The sequence below is a fragment of the Peromyscus eremicus genome, chromosome 23 (genome assembly GCF_949786415.1).
Source record: "Peromyscus eremicus chromosome 23, PerEre_H2_v1, whole genome shotgun sequence".
NCBI lineage: Eukaryota > Metazoa > Chordata > Mammalia > Rodentia > Cricetidae > Peromyscus > Peromyscus eremicus.
The window spans coordinates 24101318-24120859 of NC_081438.1; the positions used below are offsets into that span (position 1 = coordinate 24101318).

Genomic DNA, 19542 nt, shown 5'->3' on the forward strand with positions numbered 1-19542 from the left:
CAACGGGCCCAAAGCAGAGACAGTCGATGGCAGAGAAGTACAGTCTTGGCAGATGGCCCCGGGGCTCACCCTGCTCTGTCTGCACTGGCCGGCACAGCACATAGGAACTAGCCAGCAGAAGGGAGGGAGAGAGAGAGAGGAAATCTCAGCCTCCGGCTCTTTCCCAAGTGCTGGATTAGCTAAACCCAGGTACCTGTCGCATGGTCACTAATAACTTTTGCACACCAAGCCTAGTGACACTCAACGCCTTTAATCCCAGCACTCAGGAGGCAGAAGCAGACAGATCCTTGTGAGTGTGCGGCCAGCCTGGTCTACACAGTGAGTTCCAGGAAACATAGGACTACACAGTGAGACCTTTTCTCAGGGGGGAAAAAAAAGGAAGGAGGTAGCTTTGAGGAATAGAATGCATGGTTTTACGACTTAGAGGTGATGTGTCTCCCTAGAAGCTTGTCTGTTGGACGCTTGGTCCCTAGCTGGTGATGCTATTGAAAAATGATTGGGTCATGAGGGCAGTACATGGATGACTCATTAGGAGTCACTGCTGACCGGGCTAGTAGGAGGTGGGGCTTAGCTGGAGGAAATGGGTCACTGGGGACTGGACTTGATGGGTGTATCTTGTTTCTTTTCTTTTCCTCTCTCTCTCTCCTCCCTGCAACTCCCACCCCCTTCCCTGCTTCCTGGATGCCATAAGGTAAGCAGCCTCTTCCTCCTCCCTCACCCCCACCTCATGCTCCCGGGAGCACAAAGCTCTGCCTCACCTCAGATCTAAATCAAAGGAGCCAGCTGACCATGGACTGAAACCTTAGAAACTGTCAGAATAAATCTGTCCACAACTTAAATAGTTTCTCAAGAGCTTTGTCACAGTATCGAACAACTGGCTAACACATGGTCCCGAGCCAAGGCATGCCACCACCACCACCAAAGTTGGCGAGGGCAAGGAGTGAGTCTCCCTGACCCACCAGAGGGAGCCGGCCCTGCCAAGGCAATGAGTTTGAACTTCTGGCCTCCTCAAGGGTGATGACACAGATTCTGTTGTCTGGAGGTACAATGTTTATAGGTTGAACCTCCCTAATCTGAAAACCCGAAATCCAAAGTGCTCTATTTTCCAAAGTGCTGACAGGATGCCACAAGAGGAAAATTCCACCCCTGACCTCTTGTAACATTACGGAGACATGGGAAAAGAATCATACAAAATTACCTTCAAGATGGCCATGATGATGTCTTAGCATTCAGAAGGTAGAGTCTTGAGGATCACCCTAAGCATGAAGCCAGCTTGGTCTACAGCGTGAGTTCTAGACCATCCATGGCTATATAACAAGACACTGTCTCTCAACAAACAAAAAATTGCTAGGCATGGCTGGGCCTGCCCGATATCCAGCATTTAGGAGGTAGAAACAGGAAAATCAGGAGTTCAAGGGCAGCCTTAGTTACACAGCAAGTTCAGTGCTAGCCAAGGCTATGTAACATTTCTGTCTCAAAAAAATCAACCAAGCAACCGATCAATCTAGCTGGGTAGAGTGGAATACTACTGTAACCATAGCACTTAGGAAGATCAAGAGTTCAAAACCAGCTCAATGGGTAAATTGCAGGCTGTGCAAACATAAGATCTGAGTTTTGATCCCCAGCATCCACATAAAAGCCCGGTAAGGCAGCATACACCTGTAACCCAGTTCTGGCAGATAGAGACTGGCAGATCCCAGGAGGCTCACTGGCCAGCTAAACTAAGAAAAAACAAACAAAAAAAAAAAAAAAAAAAAAAACACCCAGCAAGCTCCAGGTTCAGTGAGAGACCCGGTCTCAAAACTATGAGGGGGGGAAACAGCTGGGGAAGACTTCATAACATCAACCTCTGGACTCTACACATCTCTACACACACACACACACACACACACACACACACACACACACACACACTTCAAAACCAGTCATAGATACATAGCATGTTCAAGGCCAGTATAGACTACATAAGACCCTGCCTGAGAAATAACACCGAAAATAAGAAAATTAAATAAATAAATAAAAATAAGAATACAAAATCTAATTACGGGCTCGCGAGGTGGCTCAGCAGGTAAAAGCCACCGATACCACTTCTGCCAACCCGAGTTCAATCCTTGGGACCCCCATGATGGAAATCGAGAGTCACCTCCTGCAAGCTGTCTGTCCATGGCACATGCTTACCCCTCCCCCACCTACCCTGAAATAAGTAAAAATGTAATAAAGGAAAAAAACCCTGTTTTTAAATCGTGGGGCTGCAGAGGTAGCTCAGTGATTAAGAGCAGGTACTGGTCTTTCAAAGGACCCAAGTTCAGTTCCCAGGACCCACACTGGGTGGCTCACAACCACCTTTAATTTGAAGCTTCCGGTTTACCGAGGCACCTGCACGCATGTGCACATCATACCCACACATGCATATACACATAATTAAAAAATAATAAAAATGAAATTCAAAATCGAATCGAATTACCTTCAGGCTGTGTGCATAAGGTAGAGAGGTACAAAACAGGAACCAATTTCTTGTTCAGACCCGAGTCCCGTCCCCAAGGTATTTCATGATTAGACACGAATATCCCCCAAATCCAAGGAAATTCCAAATCTGAGATGCCTGTGGTCTCAAGGGTTTGCCTTGGCCTTCCTGCCACAGCCTCAGGACCATCCTAGAGGTTCAGGCTCTGTTCCCATCCCTCTCACCAGAACCACACCACACGCTCAGGCCCCAGGACAGACACATGGGTCCCCCAGCAGCTCAGAGCTCCGCCAATCGAGGGTCTGGGTCTGTGACTAAATTCCTTATCTCTTCCCCACTGGAAACCCCACAAGAGCTCCTGGAGAGATCTAGATGTTTCTGGACCCTGAGAAAAGTTCTCTGACTCAGTGTCACTGTCCCGGGGACCGGCTGAGCAGACGGTGGGAGCCAGTGCGGGGAAGAGAGCTCCCAGGCGAGCACGCAAAAGGCAAAGTCAAGCACACACGCCACCCAAACACAGCCTCCGCACCAGCCGCCACCATATGCTTGTGTTTCTCCAAAAAGAAGTCTGAGAGAACAAACAAAAGGCAGCGTCTACCATCCCCGGCTGGGGGAAGAGTGTTGTCTTCTCCCAGCAACGCACCCGTCTCCATTTCCTGTCCGATGGGCTGCCCAGAGGCGAGGGAACTGCCCAGGGCCCTGCATTTCAGATCCCTGTCTATGCTCCACCCATAGCTGGGAGAATGTTGCGGTCCACAGCCGGTCCACAGCCGGCCTCTGTTCCTGTCTGCTCAGGCCTGACTCCAGGCTGCATTGCCTGAGGTATCTTACAATCAGCAATGCCTGGGGGGTGGCGGGGGGGGGGGGGGCAGGTCAGGGCATGGTGAGTAGTGTTTGCCTATGCGCAACACCCCGAGTTCCATCCTCAGCAGCACCCCATAAACCAGATGTGGTGGCACGTGCCTAAAATTCTATCCGTCCGGGTGGAGGCAGGAGGATTAAGAAGTTCATGGTTATCCTCAGCTACATAGCAAGTTCTAGATCAGCCTGGGCTCATACCAAGGATGGCTCTGCCTCAAATCATTCCATTTCAAACATTAGGAAGATTGCAGAGATGTGGCTTGGTGGTAGAACACTTGTCTAGCATTCACGAGCTCCTGAATTTGAGTCGCTGTGAGTCGCACGCAGCACCACAAGTCTGTGCCCTGGTTCATTTCACAGTGGACAGGTAGTTCCATTTCTGGTTGGTAGCCAGAGCGCTTGAAGCCTGTTTTGCGAGCTGCCCTTGACAATTTAAGACCTGAGAAGGAGGGCAGGTCTTCCGGTGTACTGGTTTCTACAGTGTGCACAAAGCACAGATCCCTATCTATGGACCTCCAGCAACATGCTCGGATGCCAAACACAAAGACAAAGGGCCGGTGGGCATTTTCTTGGGTCCACACCAGGCTTACAAACCTTCCTGATTGCTATTCTGACCCACCCCTTGAAATCCCACCCCTTGGGGCCAGCCCTGCATCCTGACATAAATGCCTCATTTTAAGGAAAAACTCTTCACCTTCCTCCTCCTCCTCTTCCTTCTCTCTCTCTGTCTCTGTCTCTTTCTCTCTGTCTCTCTCCCTCTCGCTCTCTCTCCATTCCTACAAGGTGTGCACACCTCCACTTTCTCTCCCTTCTCTTTCTTCCTGTCTCCCTCTTTCCTATCTTTCTCTTCATCTCCCTATGATAATAAACTCCCCACGTGGATGCAGCGCCTGGTTGTGAGTGACTTTCCACATGCCCCTGCTGCATCTGCCCAGCATGTCTTCTCTCACGAGTGGGAAACCCTGACCTGGCTAGCTGGGGGTTCCCCATTAGCAAATTCATAACACTATATTATAGTAAGCTAATAACAGTCTCAAAGAGACCTGCACACCTCTATCCACTGCAGCCCGGTTCACATGAGCCTAAAGGGAGGTGGGGCGGGGGGGACAAGTCAGATAACCAGGATGGATAGTTTCGCATGCATGGCTTGATGGTCAAGAGCACTTGCTCTTGCAGAGGACCTGGGTTCGGTTCCCGGCACCCACATGGTGGTTCGTAACCATCCGTAACTCCAGTTCCAAGGGGTCTGATACCTTCTTTTGCCCTCCGAAGGCACCAGGCACACACATGGTGTGTATACATCCATGCAGGCAAAACACACATAAATTGAAATGAATACTTTTTTTTTTTAAAGGAGTCACATGGACAATGTCTCAAGGCACAATGCCTAACACTGGTTATCCTAATACTCAAGAAACAGAGGCAGAAGGATTGCATCAAGCTCCAGGCCAGCTTGGGCAGCAAATCCCACTGTAGCCTAATATATACTAAGAAATTACTGCCTAGCTTGGGCTACATAGCAATTCCCCCCCAACACACACACACACACACACATACACACACACACACACAGACCTGTTACAGTTTGAATCTGAGGCAACCTCCAAAAGACCCAATGGTGGTGATTAGACCATGGTGGCTCAGATATCTTATTACTTTTCCGGCTTTGATAAAACACCAGATAAGCTGAGTGAGGTGACCCACGCCTTTAATCCCAGCACTCGGGAGGCAGGGGCAGGTGGGTCTCTGACTTCAAGGCTAGCCTGGTCTAGAGTAGAAGTTCAAGGGCAGCCAGGGCTATATAGTGAGAGCATGCTTCAAAAATTAATTAAAGCCGGCAGTGGTGATGCACGCCTTTAATCCCAGAACTTTGGGGAGGCAGAGCCAAGCGGATCACTGTGAGTTCAAGGCCAGCCTGGTCTACAGAGGGAGATCCTGGACAGGCACCGAAACTACACAGAGAAACCCTGTCTCAAAAAAAAAAAAAAAAAAAATCAAACAAACAAACAAAAAAATAATTAAAATACCATAGAAGAAGCAACTGAAGGAAGAGGTAATTTGGACACAGAGTTTGGAGGAATACAGTCCATCATGGAGCGTGAGGCAGCTGGTCACACGGCATCCACAGTTGGAGAGGTGGATGCTGGTGCTCGGCGTCATTTCTTATTCTTCAATGCCAACACACCCAGCTTGTTTGGTTTATTTTAAGATTTTTTTTTTTAATTGCATTTATTTTGTATGTGCACACAAACATACCCACGGCGCACCTGTAGGGGTCAGGGCACAACGTGTAGGTCACTCATGCTCTCCTTCCACGAGGTGGATTCTAGGGATCCAACTCAGGTTGTCTGTCAGGTTCGGCAGCAAGCGCCTTTACCCATGGAGCCATCTTGCCGGTCCTTGTCTGGCTTATCATTTAAGGTATTTTTTGAGGGGATGGGGGGATGGGTTAGTAGGCAAAGCATTTGCTGCTGCAGAAGCATACAGACTAGAGTTCATCCTACAGCACTCCTGCCTGTAAAAAAGGCTGGGGTTGGTGGCTGCCAATCTCAGCACTGCGGAGGCTCTGAGGTAGGTCGATCCCAGCCAGTCTAGACTAATTGGTGAGTCCCAGGTCCTAGGAATAGACTCTGTCTCTAAAAAAAAGTGAGGTGAGGGGGGCTGGAGAGGTGGCTTGGCAGCTAAGACACTTGTTCTTACAGTGGACCCAAATTCGGGTCCCAGAAGCTTTGTTGGGTGACTCACAGCCACCTGTACCTCCAGGGCCATGGCATCTGACACCCTCTTCTGGACTCCATGGACACCTGCATGTGCACGTACACAGAGATATCTTTGAAGACAGGGTCTCCCATCCAAGTACTAACCGGGTCCAACCTTGCTTAGCTTCAGGCACGTCCAGTACGGTATGGCCAGGGACGAGGTAAGATCTCACTAAGTCTCCTAGACTGCCCCTGAACTCCCTCCCATTCTACCAGCCTCGGCTTCCCAAGGGAGGGGGATCAGAGGGGTGCACCATTACGTCTGGCATTTCAGTTCTACAAGATAAAGACAGTCACCTAACCACAGCTGAGGAACACAACTAAGATATGAGCTCGAACATTTACCATGCACTTTTATCTGCAAACACCTCTTAAATACATCCCACTGCCAACATCTGGATCTGGAGAGACCCACTCACTGACTCCTCAAGCTGAGTTTAGGATTTCTGGCTCCTGAGGTTCTGAGTTCACACAAACCACACTGAGAGAATTATTGGAGATGCCAGTATTCCCGTAGTCCAAGGAACCCCTGATGTTCTGGGGAACTAGCCTGTGTTGGATCACCCCACTGACATCCACTTCTATTTCTGGGGGACTCATTTACCAGGGCCTTCTAAACAGGATCTCTCAGGTGGCACTTACATTTATCATCCCTGGAGCTGGAGGATGGAGAAGGATCGTAAGTTCCAGACCGGCCTAAGCTACACAGTGAGAAAGACTATTCCTTGTAAAACCAACCAACCAGGGCTCGTGAGATGGTTCAGTGGATGAAGGTACATGCTACCAAGCCTAACGATTTGTATTTGATCTCTGGGACCCAGATGGTAGGAGAGAATTGCTTCTCCCAAGTAGTACTCTGGCTTCTATGTGCATGCATGGCACACACACACACACACACACACACACACACCCCAAAACTAAAATAAATTAAAATATAAAAAATTAAAATAAGCACAAGGAGAGCCTGGCCCCATTTATATGTAGCCTAGCTCAGGAAAAACATGGCCAAGGTCACAATAGCTCACATTTCCTCTCATTAGTGAGCCAAGTCGGTAAAGAAGACGAGAAAAGAATATTTCAACCGATTTAGAAAAACACCTCTTATTCAAGTGTGCTGCTGCAAGCTGGTAACACAGGTACTTCAGGAGACAGAGCGAGGATGATCGGGAGTTCAAGGTCATCCTCCATGACACAGCGAATTCTAGGGCAGTGTGGACTACAGTCTTCCCCATTTCAAAACTGAAGGAGGAGAAGGCGGGGGAGAAGGAGGAAAAAGAAGAGGAGGAGAGAACCACCTCTGGGGCCAGTGAGATGGCTGGGAGGAATGGCGTGTGCCACAAAGCCTGATGTCCCGAGTTCAACTCCAACTCCTGATGAGACTCACACGGTAGGAGAGAATGGACTCCTGGAGGCTGTCTTCTGACCTCTGTCACACACACGCACACACACACACACACACACACATACACACACACTCTCTCTTTCAAATAAAACAAACGAATAATAAAATAATTTAAGAAAGAAAGAAAACCATCTCCCAGTCCCGCTAAGTATGTTCGCACAGGGTCCCTCTGCTCAGGGCCAGATGACCCCTCATCCAACCACTTCCATGAAGGTCCAGCAGGGACAGACTACGTCCCAAGACCTTCTGCATCCTTACCCAGGGTCACACCAGGACTCTACAGTCTCTCCCATAAGCATAACTCTTTTTTGTTGTTGTTTTTCAAGACAGGGTTTCTCTGCATAGTTTTTGGTTCCTGTCCTGGATCTCCCTCTGTAGACCACGCTGTCCTCAAACTCACAGAGATCTGCCTGGCTCTGCCTCCGAGTGCTGGGATTTAAAGGCGTGCGCCACCACCGCCCAGCGTTTTTTTTTTTTTTTTTTTTTTTTTAAGGTACCATAGTATAACTCTTATGCCACTTGCAATGCAAATTCTGGAATTTCTTTTTTCTTTTTTTTTCCTCTGATACTAGAGAAAGAATTCAGGACCCATTCTTAACTGGCCAGTGTGCACTACTGAGCTACATCCTGAGTCCCTCACTCGGGGAGTCTAGGCATGCACCCTACCACTGCACTACACCTATAACATGGTTGTTTTTGAGACAATATCTGCCAATGTAACCCAGGCTAGTCTCCGCCTTATGGCAATTCCTGCTTCAGGCTATGGTTGTTTTTTAATTTTGCTTTTACATTTATCAATCTATTGGGGGAGGGGGGTGCCATATAAGTATGTGGAGGTCACAGGACAACTTTCAGGGGCTGATTTCTCCCTTCCACCATGTGGGTCGCTCAGTTCATCAGGCTTAGTGGCATATACCATTATTAGACTGAGCCATCTAATCAACCCCACGGCCTACAGATTTTTGAGACAGGGTCTCACTAGGCAGCCCAGACTTAGCCTTGAATTTATAATCCCCCTGCCTCAGCATCCCAAGGGCTGGGATCCCAGGTCTGCCCCACAACGCGCGCGCGCGCGCGCGCGCACACACACACGCACACACACACACACACACACACACACACACACACACACACACACGGCGACATCCTTTGGTATTCAAGCAGGCGAGGTCTTTAAGAGGAACAAACCTTCGAGACTGTGATTTGGGCACTCCTCCTCGTCTGTTCCCTGGAGCCCCGTCTACTGGAAAACACATCAGATAGGCGGGCCCAACCTCCGCCTCACGCAACATCAGGGCCGGATGTCGAAATGATGAAGAAAGAGTCCAGGTGGGAAAGTTCACGCTATCCAGAGTTCAAAGCCAGGTCACAGCCTGGCTTCCGGAGTCAGACAGCCAGGGAGGGAGACGGCGGCGGCGAGATGTCTCAGCCGACAACGTGCTTGCTGTACAAGGATCTGCGCTTCGTCTCCAGCACCCACGCGAACACGAGCGAGGTGTGGTGGTGCCTCCGTGTTGAGGAGGCAGAGCTAGAAGGATTGATTCCTGGGGTTCGCTGCACGGACATGGCCAGCCTAGCCTAACTGATGAGTCCCCGGCCAGTGAGAACGGGAGCCCCGGGCTAGTGTCTCGGAGAACGAGGAGACAGCTCAGTGGGTACAAGTTCTCGCCCCACAAGCCCGACACTGCATCCTGAGAGGACGTGAAAAAGCCGCACGCAGTAGCATGTGTCTGCCTGTAATCCCAGTACGCCGGTGGACAGGCGGGCAGAAGAGACGAGAGAATCCTTGGAAACTACAGGGCAGCTAGCCTGGAGAACACAGCAGTAAAATAACAGAGAGACCCTGCTTCAAAACAAAGCGGAACGGAGGACCAATCCCCGAGATTGTCCTCTGACCTTCACACTGGTGCCAAGGCACACAGGCACACACACACACACACACATACACACACACACACACACACACACACACACCAAGGCGGCCTGTGGCTAAGGATGACACCGGAGTTTCCCTCCACCCACACATGCACACACACAAACATGTGCGCATTGGGTTTTTCACAAGTTAAATGTTTAGGGAGATGGCTCAGTGGTCACAGCGCTTGCTGTATCAGCAAGAAGACCAGAGATGGGATCCCTAAAACCCATGTAGATGCCGAAGGGCATGGTGGCCCACCTGTAATTGCAGCCAGAGAAGGAAGAGAGACGAGGGATCCACCCTTGTTATATAAAGACTGAAGCCATGTCAGCGAGCTCTGGGTTTGACTGACAGACTCTGCCTCAACGTACAAGGTGGAAGAGAAATGAAAGGTTTCCAGCATCGACTTGGGTCTCCACCCACGTGCACACCCACACGTGTGAACAAACGTGTAACACACATAACACACATGAAAAGAAGGAACCATCAAACAGTGGTATCTAAAGGGTAGAGGGCTGGAGACAGCAGGCAACCAGGGAGTTGGTAAAACGGGTCTGCTTTGTAAAAAAAAATATTGCTATTGCCGGGCGGTGGTGGCGCACGCCTTTAATCCCAGCGCCCAGGAGGCAGAGCCAGGTAGATCTCTGTGAGTTCAAAGCCAGCCTGGTACAGGACAGTCAGGACTACACAGAGAAACCCTGTCTCAAAACAAAAACAAACAAACAAAAAAACAACACCACAAAAGACACTACATAGTTACGGTCATCACTTGTAATAAACATTTTTCATTTTCATTTTACTTTAATTTTAGACTGGATCTTGTTAAGCCACCCAGGCAAACCTTGAACTTGTGCTGTACCTGCGTGGTAGCTAGGATGCCAGGCACATGCCACCATGGCCTGCCCAGGTCTTTCTCCCCCACCCCCACCCCTGTGAGACAGAATCTCAAGTAGCTGGGGCTAGCCTCAAACTCAGTATGTAGCTAAGGATGGCCTTGAACTCTCATCCTTCAGATCCAAGCATTAGGATTGCTTGTCACCATGACAGTTTACGTGGTGCTGGGAATGGAACCCAAGGAGGGGCTTTGTGAGGGTGAGCACTCCACCCACTGGGCCGAGGGTGAGCGGTCCACCAACGGAGCTCCACCCTCAGCCCCCCGCTGGGTCTCCTATCGCCAGGGATGGTCTCTAACTTGATGAGGATGACCTGATGCTCCTGTTGTAAATGACCAGAGCCTGACGACAATCTCCAGGACCGACATGGGAGAAGGAAGAGGACCCCACTCCTGAAAGTTGCCCTTTGACCTCCACATATATACATAGACACAAAAATAGATAAAAGCGGTTTTTAAAAAGTAAATATTTAAAAATTAAAAACAACAACAAAAGCAACCCCAAACACCCAGCAGAGCTGTCTCAGGGCAGGAAAGGGGGCCCCAGGCAAGGCCAAGGCCAGGAAGCAGGCACCAGGTTTCCGGTCCAGGACTCATGCCACTTTCTAGTAATACTAGGGCAGTGGAGCGGCGGGGGGACAAGGACACGTTTAGAAGTCCCTCCTCCTCAGAAACCCAGAATCCTGGGGAGTGTGCTACACAGTCCTCAAGTGCAAGGGGTCAGGGTCTCAGGGCAGGGACCTGAGTCCCCTTCTGTGTACTGAGGCTTAGCTTCCCCAGAGGAAACCTGTCATGTCACTCCAAGCCCCCGGGAGGGGCCCTGGTGACAACGGGGTGTGGAGCGGGTGCTGCTGCCCTGAGTCTGCCCCCAGGAGGGTAGGCCAGGCCCGGGTAGACAGTTTCTTTGGAGGGTCAGGTTTCCGCCGGTTATTTAAAGCCTGGCTCCTGGCAGGCGACACTGGCAGCCGCCTGCGTGACCGGGATGAGAAATCACAGCGCTATCTGGGACCTGAGTGCCTATGGCAACTGGCAGCGTGGCCTTGGAGACTAATCTCCAGGCAGCAGGGGCCTCTCCTGGGGCGGGTTACAGTTCCCCACAGGGCAGCCTCTGGCTGGGGGATGGGACAAGCCCCTACCCTGGCAGAGGGGACATCTGCCCAGGTGCCCAGACACAGGACTTCTGTCACAGCCATAGCCTCTTCAAACTCCCACCAAAGTGCACACAGAGACACAAACACAGACACACACACACACACACACACACACACACACACAGAGAGATGGGACTGGTCACACGCACAGGGACATGACACACACACCACCCCAGTATACTTAGCTTCAAGTTGGGAAGGGATAATTGATGACAAGAAAATAGACCACTGGAATTACAACCAGTTTTGTTTTGTTTTGTTTTGTTTTGTTTTGTTTGTGTGTGTGTGTTTGTTTGTTTGGGGTTATTTTTTGAGGCAGGGTCTCAATCAGCCCAGGCTGACCTCTAATTCTAGAGGTAGCTGAAGATGACCCTGAATCCTGGCCCTCCCACTTCAACCCCCCAAATGCAAGAGTGCAGTCATGTGTCGCCACACCAACTTATGGAGTGCTAAAGATGGGACCCGGGGCAAGCACTCTACCAACTGAACCCCAGCTGTAACGTCTCATGTCATCCGGGCTGGCCACAAAGTTGCTATGTAGCTGAGGATGACTTTGAACTCTTGATTTTTCTGCCTCAGTCTCCCCAGTCCTGGGATTACCAGAGTGCACCAGCAACATTTGTCCCTTATATCGGAGGCAGAGATACGGAGTAGGAATATAATAGCTCAGCTGGTAGACTACTTCCCAGCATCCACAAAGCCCTGGACTCCATCACCAGCAATCAATACACAAACCGGGCCCGCCTGAAGCCAGCCTGAGCTACATAAGACCTTACCTCAAAAATAAAACAAAAATCAAAACAAAGAGGTACCCTCAAAAGGTAAAACTAGGGACAAACAAGAAGCACAAAATGACGGGAGGCAACGGGGGGTGGGGGTGGGGGTGGGGGGAGTGGCTCCCCAAAGGAGGTGATGCCAGAGCTGACCTCAGCAATGCAGTCATCAAGGGGGACGCCTGCCCCACCCCAGCCCAAAGTACCCACCTCCCGGGCCACAGAGCCGAGCAGACTTTGAAGGCTTGCCAAATGACTGGCTGCCCAGGAAACCCAGCCGCCAGCCTGGGCCGCCCACGTGTCGCGGTCAGGGTTGAGCAGGACAGTGGCCTTGGCTGGAGGCTGGGCAAGTGGGTGAGGTAGGGATCAGGGTTGCAGGGCTGAGGAGAGGAGAGCAGGAAGTGGTGGGTGAAGGCACCAAGACGGGCCTTAAGGCCCTGGGACCAGGGACGTTCAAGCCAACAGGAGTCACACATAGAAGGGCTCAAAGCAGGTGCGGTGCCCGAAGGGTGAGGGTTATGGCAGATGTAAAGATGCTTCCCCCCCACCCCCCGCCGGGTGGGGGGGAGTCAAGGTTGGAGTTTGAGAAGTGGGGATTATGCCCAGCCTACAGCAGACAGGAAAATATCAAAGCAGTGATTTGAGGACACAGAGTCCTGAGAAGGAGCCATCGAGACTAATCCCAGACGTCCAACTCAGATGTTCACATGGATGCCGATACCCTGGGAAAGAAAAAAGGCAGGAAGAAAAAAAGGAGCTGAGCCTCTCTGGGTGAAGGCTGCCCAAGGCCCATGTAGGTTAAGGGGCTGTGGGGCTGGGTCCCTGGACTGGAGAGACAAGACCTGAGAGATGGGTGGGGTACAGTGAAGACGTCAGGACTTGAGAGACAGGTGGGGTACAGTGAAGACCTCAGGACCTGAGAGACAGGTGGGGTACAGTGAAGACCTCAGAACCTGAGAGACAGGTGGGGTACAGTGAAGCCCTCAGGTGGATGACCAGAGGAGGAAGAGCAAGCCACAGAGACCCAGGAGAGAGACGAACAGGAAAGGTGGAATTAGGGAGGCTGAAGAAGACACCCTAGGGGGATGGCAGGTCAAAAGTCAGGAAGGACACCAAGCGGGGGGGTGGGGGTGGGGGTGGGGGGGGTGGTGAGAAGCTGATGGAGTGAAAAGTGGAGGCTAGGGAAGTCTGCTAAGAAAGGGATACAGAGGGCTGGGAAGAAGGCTCAGCTGCTCTCCCAGAGGACATGGGTTCAATTCCCAGCACCATCCACATGGCAGCTCACAACTGTCTGTAATTCAAGTTCCAGTGGATCTGACTCCCTCATACAGACATATATGCAGGTCAAACACCAATGCATATAAAAAAATTTTTTAATTAAAAGAAAAAAGAAAGGGCCAAGTGGTGGTGGCGCATGCCTTTAATCCCAGCACTCAGAAGGCAGAGGGAGGTGGATCTCTGTAAGTTCGAGGCCAGCCTGGCTTACAGAGTGAATTCCAGGAAAAAAAAGAAAAAAGGAAAGAAAGAGACACAGAATGGTCTCCAATTAGCTTCCTTCTTTAGGAAGGAAAGCAGGTTGAATGAACACACACACTACTCCAGGATCATGCTTCCCAACCCCTCATACACACCGAGTTGAAGATCCACACGCACTGCGACACCCAGACTCCATACCCTTTCCACGGGCCCAGACACTGGTTAGGAACTCAGATGACCGTCTCAAAGGACAATAAAGGATCCCCGCCCTATGGCCAGTTTCTGGTATGTTCCATCTGGTAGGAAGCCAGTGTGGTGGTCAGACCCAAAAGCTTGATGTGGTGGGAGGTGGTGGCCCCACCCACCTCGCTTTGTGTCCTGTCCACCGCTGACAGAGGGAGCCAACGACAGTGTCTGGTATACAACAGGTGCTCTATAAGCAGTCACACACTCAGGAGCAACCACAAAACACTGGGAGAAAAGCACTGTTGGCCAATGCCTGTGCTGTGTGCACACCCAAGGTACGCATCATCAAACTAAGACGCATGTTGAGGGCACTACGTCAGTTAACTTTGTTTGCTTGCTTGAGACAGGGCTTTAAGGAGCCCAGGTTGGCCCCCTAACTTTTTTGTTTGTTTTTTTGTTTTTCGAGACAGAGTTTCTCTGTGTTGTTTTGGTGCCTGTTCTATAGACCAGGCTGGCCTGGAACTCACAGAGATCCGCCTGGCTCTGCCTCCCGAGTGCTGGGATTAAAAACGTGCGACACCGCTACCCGGCTAGCTCCCCCCAACTTTTGATGCAGCTAAAGATGACCTTGAATTCCTGATCCTCCCGCCTCCCCCTTACCAGGGCTGGGATCACGGGTGTATGATACCACACCTGGCTCATGTGGTGCTGGGAATGGAATCCAGGTCCCCTGCATGTAAGACAAGCACCCTATCAATGGACCTGCAGGCCCAGCTCTAGGTCAGATACTCTTATGGGGTCATCATAACACAACTTCAATGGTTGGATCTGGGTGACTGAACAGTTGGCAGACTAGGAAACCGGGGGTGCCAACACTGGCACATAAAACCCTCCTGCAGACACCAGCAATTACCCAGCATCCCCCAGTGAGGGGCTAGGGGCATGGCTCAGCTATAGAGAACCTGTCTAAAATCCCACAATGAGGGGCTGGGGTGTGGCTCTGGAGAAGGCCACGTGGACAGCGGCTGACATCAGGCTAGGCAACCCTGAGCGCTGGTTACTGAGCAACTGTGATTACCAAGGGAAGCCCCGCCCCCCATGGCTCCCTGTTGCCTCTGCCCTCTGCTACACACAGGCTTACATGTCCCACTACGCTCCCCCTATCATCATTCGGTTGGGAGCCCAGGGGCCCCTGGCTCCCAGCGGCAGACGCATGCTTCTCCACACCAGTATACCAATACATTTATTCCAGGACAAGATGGATGTCAGGATGCTGTGCAGGGAAGAAGCCAGAGCTGGGGCGGTGCCAGCCCCAGAGGCGAGGCTGTGGTGGGAGGCCCAGGATGGTGTCTCTGGAGACCCCCACTGCCAGATGTAAACACGCCTTCTGAGAAGAGAGAGGAGGTGAAGGAGCATCAGGTCCTTTCATGTCGGGAAATGAAGGCTGAATGGAAAACAGCCAAAGGCTCCGGGATGATCTAACCCTGGGCGCTGGCCGGGGGTGGGGTGGGGGGTGGGGTGGGGTGAGAACTCTCCCTTCCGAGCCGGCTGCCCCTCCCACTGCCGGCTGCCCTCTACCCTCTGAACCAATAGGGTGAGCGCAGAGCCCCCAGGAAAGGCTGTTCTGGGCAAATCAGGACACTCCAACTTCACATGCGAATCTAGGCATCGTCTAGGCACCTACCCACCACGGCCTCAGTTTCCCTATCTGCAAACAGAACTTAAACTATGAGTTAGTCATCTGAGGCCTCTCTTGGCCTCCTCCTCCGCAGCAGGACGGACTACAACCCCTTCTCCCTCAGTCTGTTCTCTTCCACGATCCAAATCCCCTTGCCCACACCAGCCTACCTTCATCTACCTAATGCTGTGTAACTCTGATTAACTGGATAGAAATCCACGCCTTGTGAGCTGGCTACAACTCCTAGGTCAGACGAGAAGAGATTAAGTTTTTATTTTATTTTTTGAAAACAGAGTCTTGTGTAGCCTAGACTGAGCTCAAACTCCCTATGTAACTGAGGTTGACCTTGAACTTCTGATTTTCTAGCCTTCTTTCCCCAAGCGCTGGGGTTATAGGCATGCACCACCATGCCCAGGTTATGTGATGCTGCGGAGAGAACCCAGGACCTCGTGCCCGGTATACAAGCACTCTCCCAGTTGAACCACACCCCAGCCCCTCACTAGGGGATTCTAGGCAGGTGCTCTACCACTGAGCCACACCCCAGCCCCTCACTGGGGGATTCTAGGCAGGTGCTCTACCACTGAGCCACACCCCAGCCCCTCACTGGGGGATTCTAGGCAGGTGCTCTACCACTGAGCCACACCCCAGCCCCTCACTGGGGGATTCTAGGCAGGTGCTCTACCACTGAGCCACACCCCAGCCCCTCACTGAGGGATTCTAGGCAGGTGCTCTCCCACTGAGCCACACCCCAGCCCCTCACTGGGGGATTCTAGGCAGGTGCTCTACCACTGAGCCACACCCCAGCCCCTCACTGGGGGATTCTAGGCAGGTGCTCTACCACTGAGCCATACTCCAGCCCCTCACTGGGGGATTCTAGGCAGGTGCTCTACCACTGAGCCACACTCCAGCCCCTCACTGGGGGATTCTAGGCAGGTGCTCTACCACTGAGCCACACCCCAGCCCCTCACTGGGGGATTCTAGGCAGGGGCTCTACCACTGGGCCACGCCCACCCCTGCCCTCTGACTTGCTGCCCTGCTCACCTTTCATCCTCCTACCTATGCTCAGAAGTCTTCAGAGCTCCTGGGAACCTTAAGAGGATAGATGCAGCCAGCCCATCAACTGGAGACATAACACCTACACCAGAATAAACCCCAGGCAGCTGGGTGTGTGACTCATACCCATGATTCCTCCTTTGGGGGATCAAGGTAGGGGAGGATCCTGAGTTTAAGGTCAAACAGAATCAAACCCAGAGCTTGCATGTCTAAGACTGCATGCACCCATCCCAGGATGGGGCAACATCTGAGAGACCCCCCTCTGCCCCCATTATCAGAGTCTCCTGAGGTCCCTCCTGGAGGAAGCTTGTCTTGGTTGTTAGAACCCCAACTATCAAACTGTAAACACTGTGTTCTCTGGGGCTCACATGGACATAAGGAGACTTAAGAGTTCCTCCAGGGAAGACCAGGGGTTCTGAAGAGTGAAAGCCAGTGTCTGTCCCCGCCGTGGACCACAACCAAGCTCTCCCAGGCATCACAATTGCCTGTTTTCTTTTCCTCCAGTGGGTGTTTTAGACCATGCCCTGGCCAGTCTAGATCCTGCTTGCCAGGATTAGACCCACAGCCTTCCAGGAGATTCAAAGCCATCGAGTAGTCGCCCAACCTCCTGCAGTAACTACAGGGGGGTCGGGGGCATGAAAAGGATCCCAAGTAGCCCAGGCTGGCTTTGAACTTGCTATTCAACCGAGGCTGACCTTGAACTCCTGATTCTCCTGCTTCCACATCCCGATTGCTAGGGTTCCAGGTGTTCACCACCCATGTCTAGCTTTCCTTGCTTTTTTTGTTTGTTTGTTTGTATTTTGTTTGAGATAGAGTCTCACTATGAAGCCCTGGCTGCCCTGAAGTTCGTTATGCAGACCAGGCTGGTCTGGAACTCAGAGTTCCACCTGCCTTTGCTTCCCAAGTACTAGGATTAAAAGTGCATGCCACCATAACCCAGCTTACTTTATTTTTTGACCCAGGGTCTCACTGAGTTGTGCAGGCTTGCCTTCAACTTGTGATCCAGGGCTGGCATCTACGTCCCTTTGCAAGTTGTGTCCTGGATCCTCCTAAGTATGAGGTACGGTGCTCAGGGATGTGACTGTAAACTAGACTAGTTGCGTCCAGACTGACTTTGCTGGAAACTGACGACAGTCCTGAACACAACACAGAAGGGCAGGTCTCTCGTTTGTGGCTGGGCCTCAAGGCTCCAGCGGCAGGACTCAGAGGAGGGACTCATAACACAAGCTTGGAGAAGCGGAGAGGATCAAGGACACTCGCCACAAAAAAAGGTCTTCCAAGCTGAGACCTGCAAGCAGTTCCTGGGCCCAGGAAACAGACCAGTAATGTAAAAACATTCTTTATAGCCGGGCGTGGTGGCACACACCTTTAATCGTAGTACTCAGAAGGCAGAGGCAGGAGGTTCTCTGAGTTCAAGGCCAGCCTGGCCTACAGAGCAAGTTCCAGGACAGCCATGGCTGCACAGAGAAAGCCTGTCTTGAAAAAACAAAAAGAAAAAAATAAAGAAAAAGAAACAGAAATTCAAAGTCATCCTCAGCTACGCAATGAGTTGAAGGCCATCAGGGGCTAACATAAGACCCTGTCTCAAAAAGAGAGGTGGGAGCCGGGCGGTGGTGGCGCACACCTTTAATCCCAGCACTCGGGAGGCAGAGGCAGGCGGATCTCTGTGAGTTGGAGGCCAGCCTGGTCTACAGAGCGAGATCCAGGAAAGGTGCAAAGCTACACAGAGAAACCCTGTCTCGAAAAACCAAAAAGAGAGAGAGAGAGAGAGAGAGAGAGAGAGAGAGAGAGAGAGAGAGAGAAAGAGAGAGAGAGGGAGAGGGAGAGGGGTGGGGTAGGCTCAGCAGGTAAAGGCACTTGCTGCCAAGCCTGATGGCCCAAGTTCAATCCCTGGGATCCACATGGTAGGAGAGAAATGTCCCCCAAATCGACTCCACATGTGCACCATACATACACACAAGAAATATTTCCCCCCTAAGGTTCTTCTTTATTCCCATGATGCTCAGAGAGACGAAGTCACGTGCCTGAGGCTATTGGCAGGTCAGTGGTCAAGCTGGAACTCGAACCCACTCCTGCCTGGCTTCAAAGGCCCTGATGTTTGCACTGCACTCCACTGTGAGCCGGGGATGCCCTGAGGCGGTGCCATGGCCTCTCACTCAGGAAGACCAAAGAGCATTTCAGCTGGGAGATGCTGAGACCAGAGTCTCAGGCTGTGGCTGGCCCAGGGTGGGCGGGCAATGGATCAAAGAGGAGGATGCGGTTTGCCCACCTGCCTGGGAGGAGGGCGGGTGTTTCTTTCGGGTGCTGTGTTGGCACCTGGAAGCCGGGGTGCATGAGGGAAGAGGGGAGTCACCTCCCTTGCAGGGCCTCACTCACCCCCAGCCTGGGCCTTGTTGCTAGAAGCAGTTATTCCTGAAAAACCAGCTCCTAGATAAACACAAGAGACCAACCTGGCCCAGTCACAAGAACCCCCCAGAAGCCGCCAAGACCACCCTGGAGATGGGTGGGCTGGCAGGGGTCCTGCTCTACTGATGGGCCACCTGGGAGTATCCCAGGTCCCAGCCGCACCAGCGACTGGGCCAGAGTTTCCCAGAGTCTCTCACTGAGTGCTGGCCCCAAGGGTCCAACCATTATGGACTTCAGAAGACAAGGGATGGATGGATGCAGGGAAGCCGTGGGGTGGGGGTAGGGTGCTGAGGTTGGCAAAACTTGTCAGGGGAAGGCTAGGATAACCATACACACACACACAAAGGTATTAAACCTCCAAGCTCATGGCTGGGGTGGTAGCTTAAATTGCAGAAAGCTCTGCCTAGCACGTATGAGGTTCTGGGTTTTAGCCACAATAACAGGAGGAGAGGGAGGGAGGGAGGAAGGAAGAAAGAAAGGAAGAAAAAAGGAAGGAAGAATATAAGAAGAAAGAAAACCCACA

At 51.7% G+C, this 19542-nt stretch overlaps 1 protein-coding gene across 1 annotated transcript in view; it reads right to left on the reverse strand.

The window, feature by feature from the left end:
- Nucleotides 1-19542, reverse strand: part of LOC131898592 (general transcription factor II-I repeat domain-containing protein 1-like) — an 87867-nt gene that overhangs the window by 58068 nt on the left and 10257 nt on the right. The gene's annotated exons all lie outside the window — the stretch shown is intronic.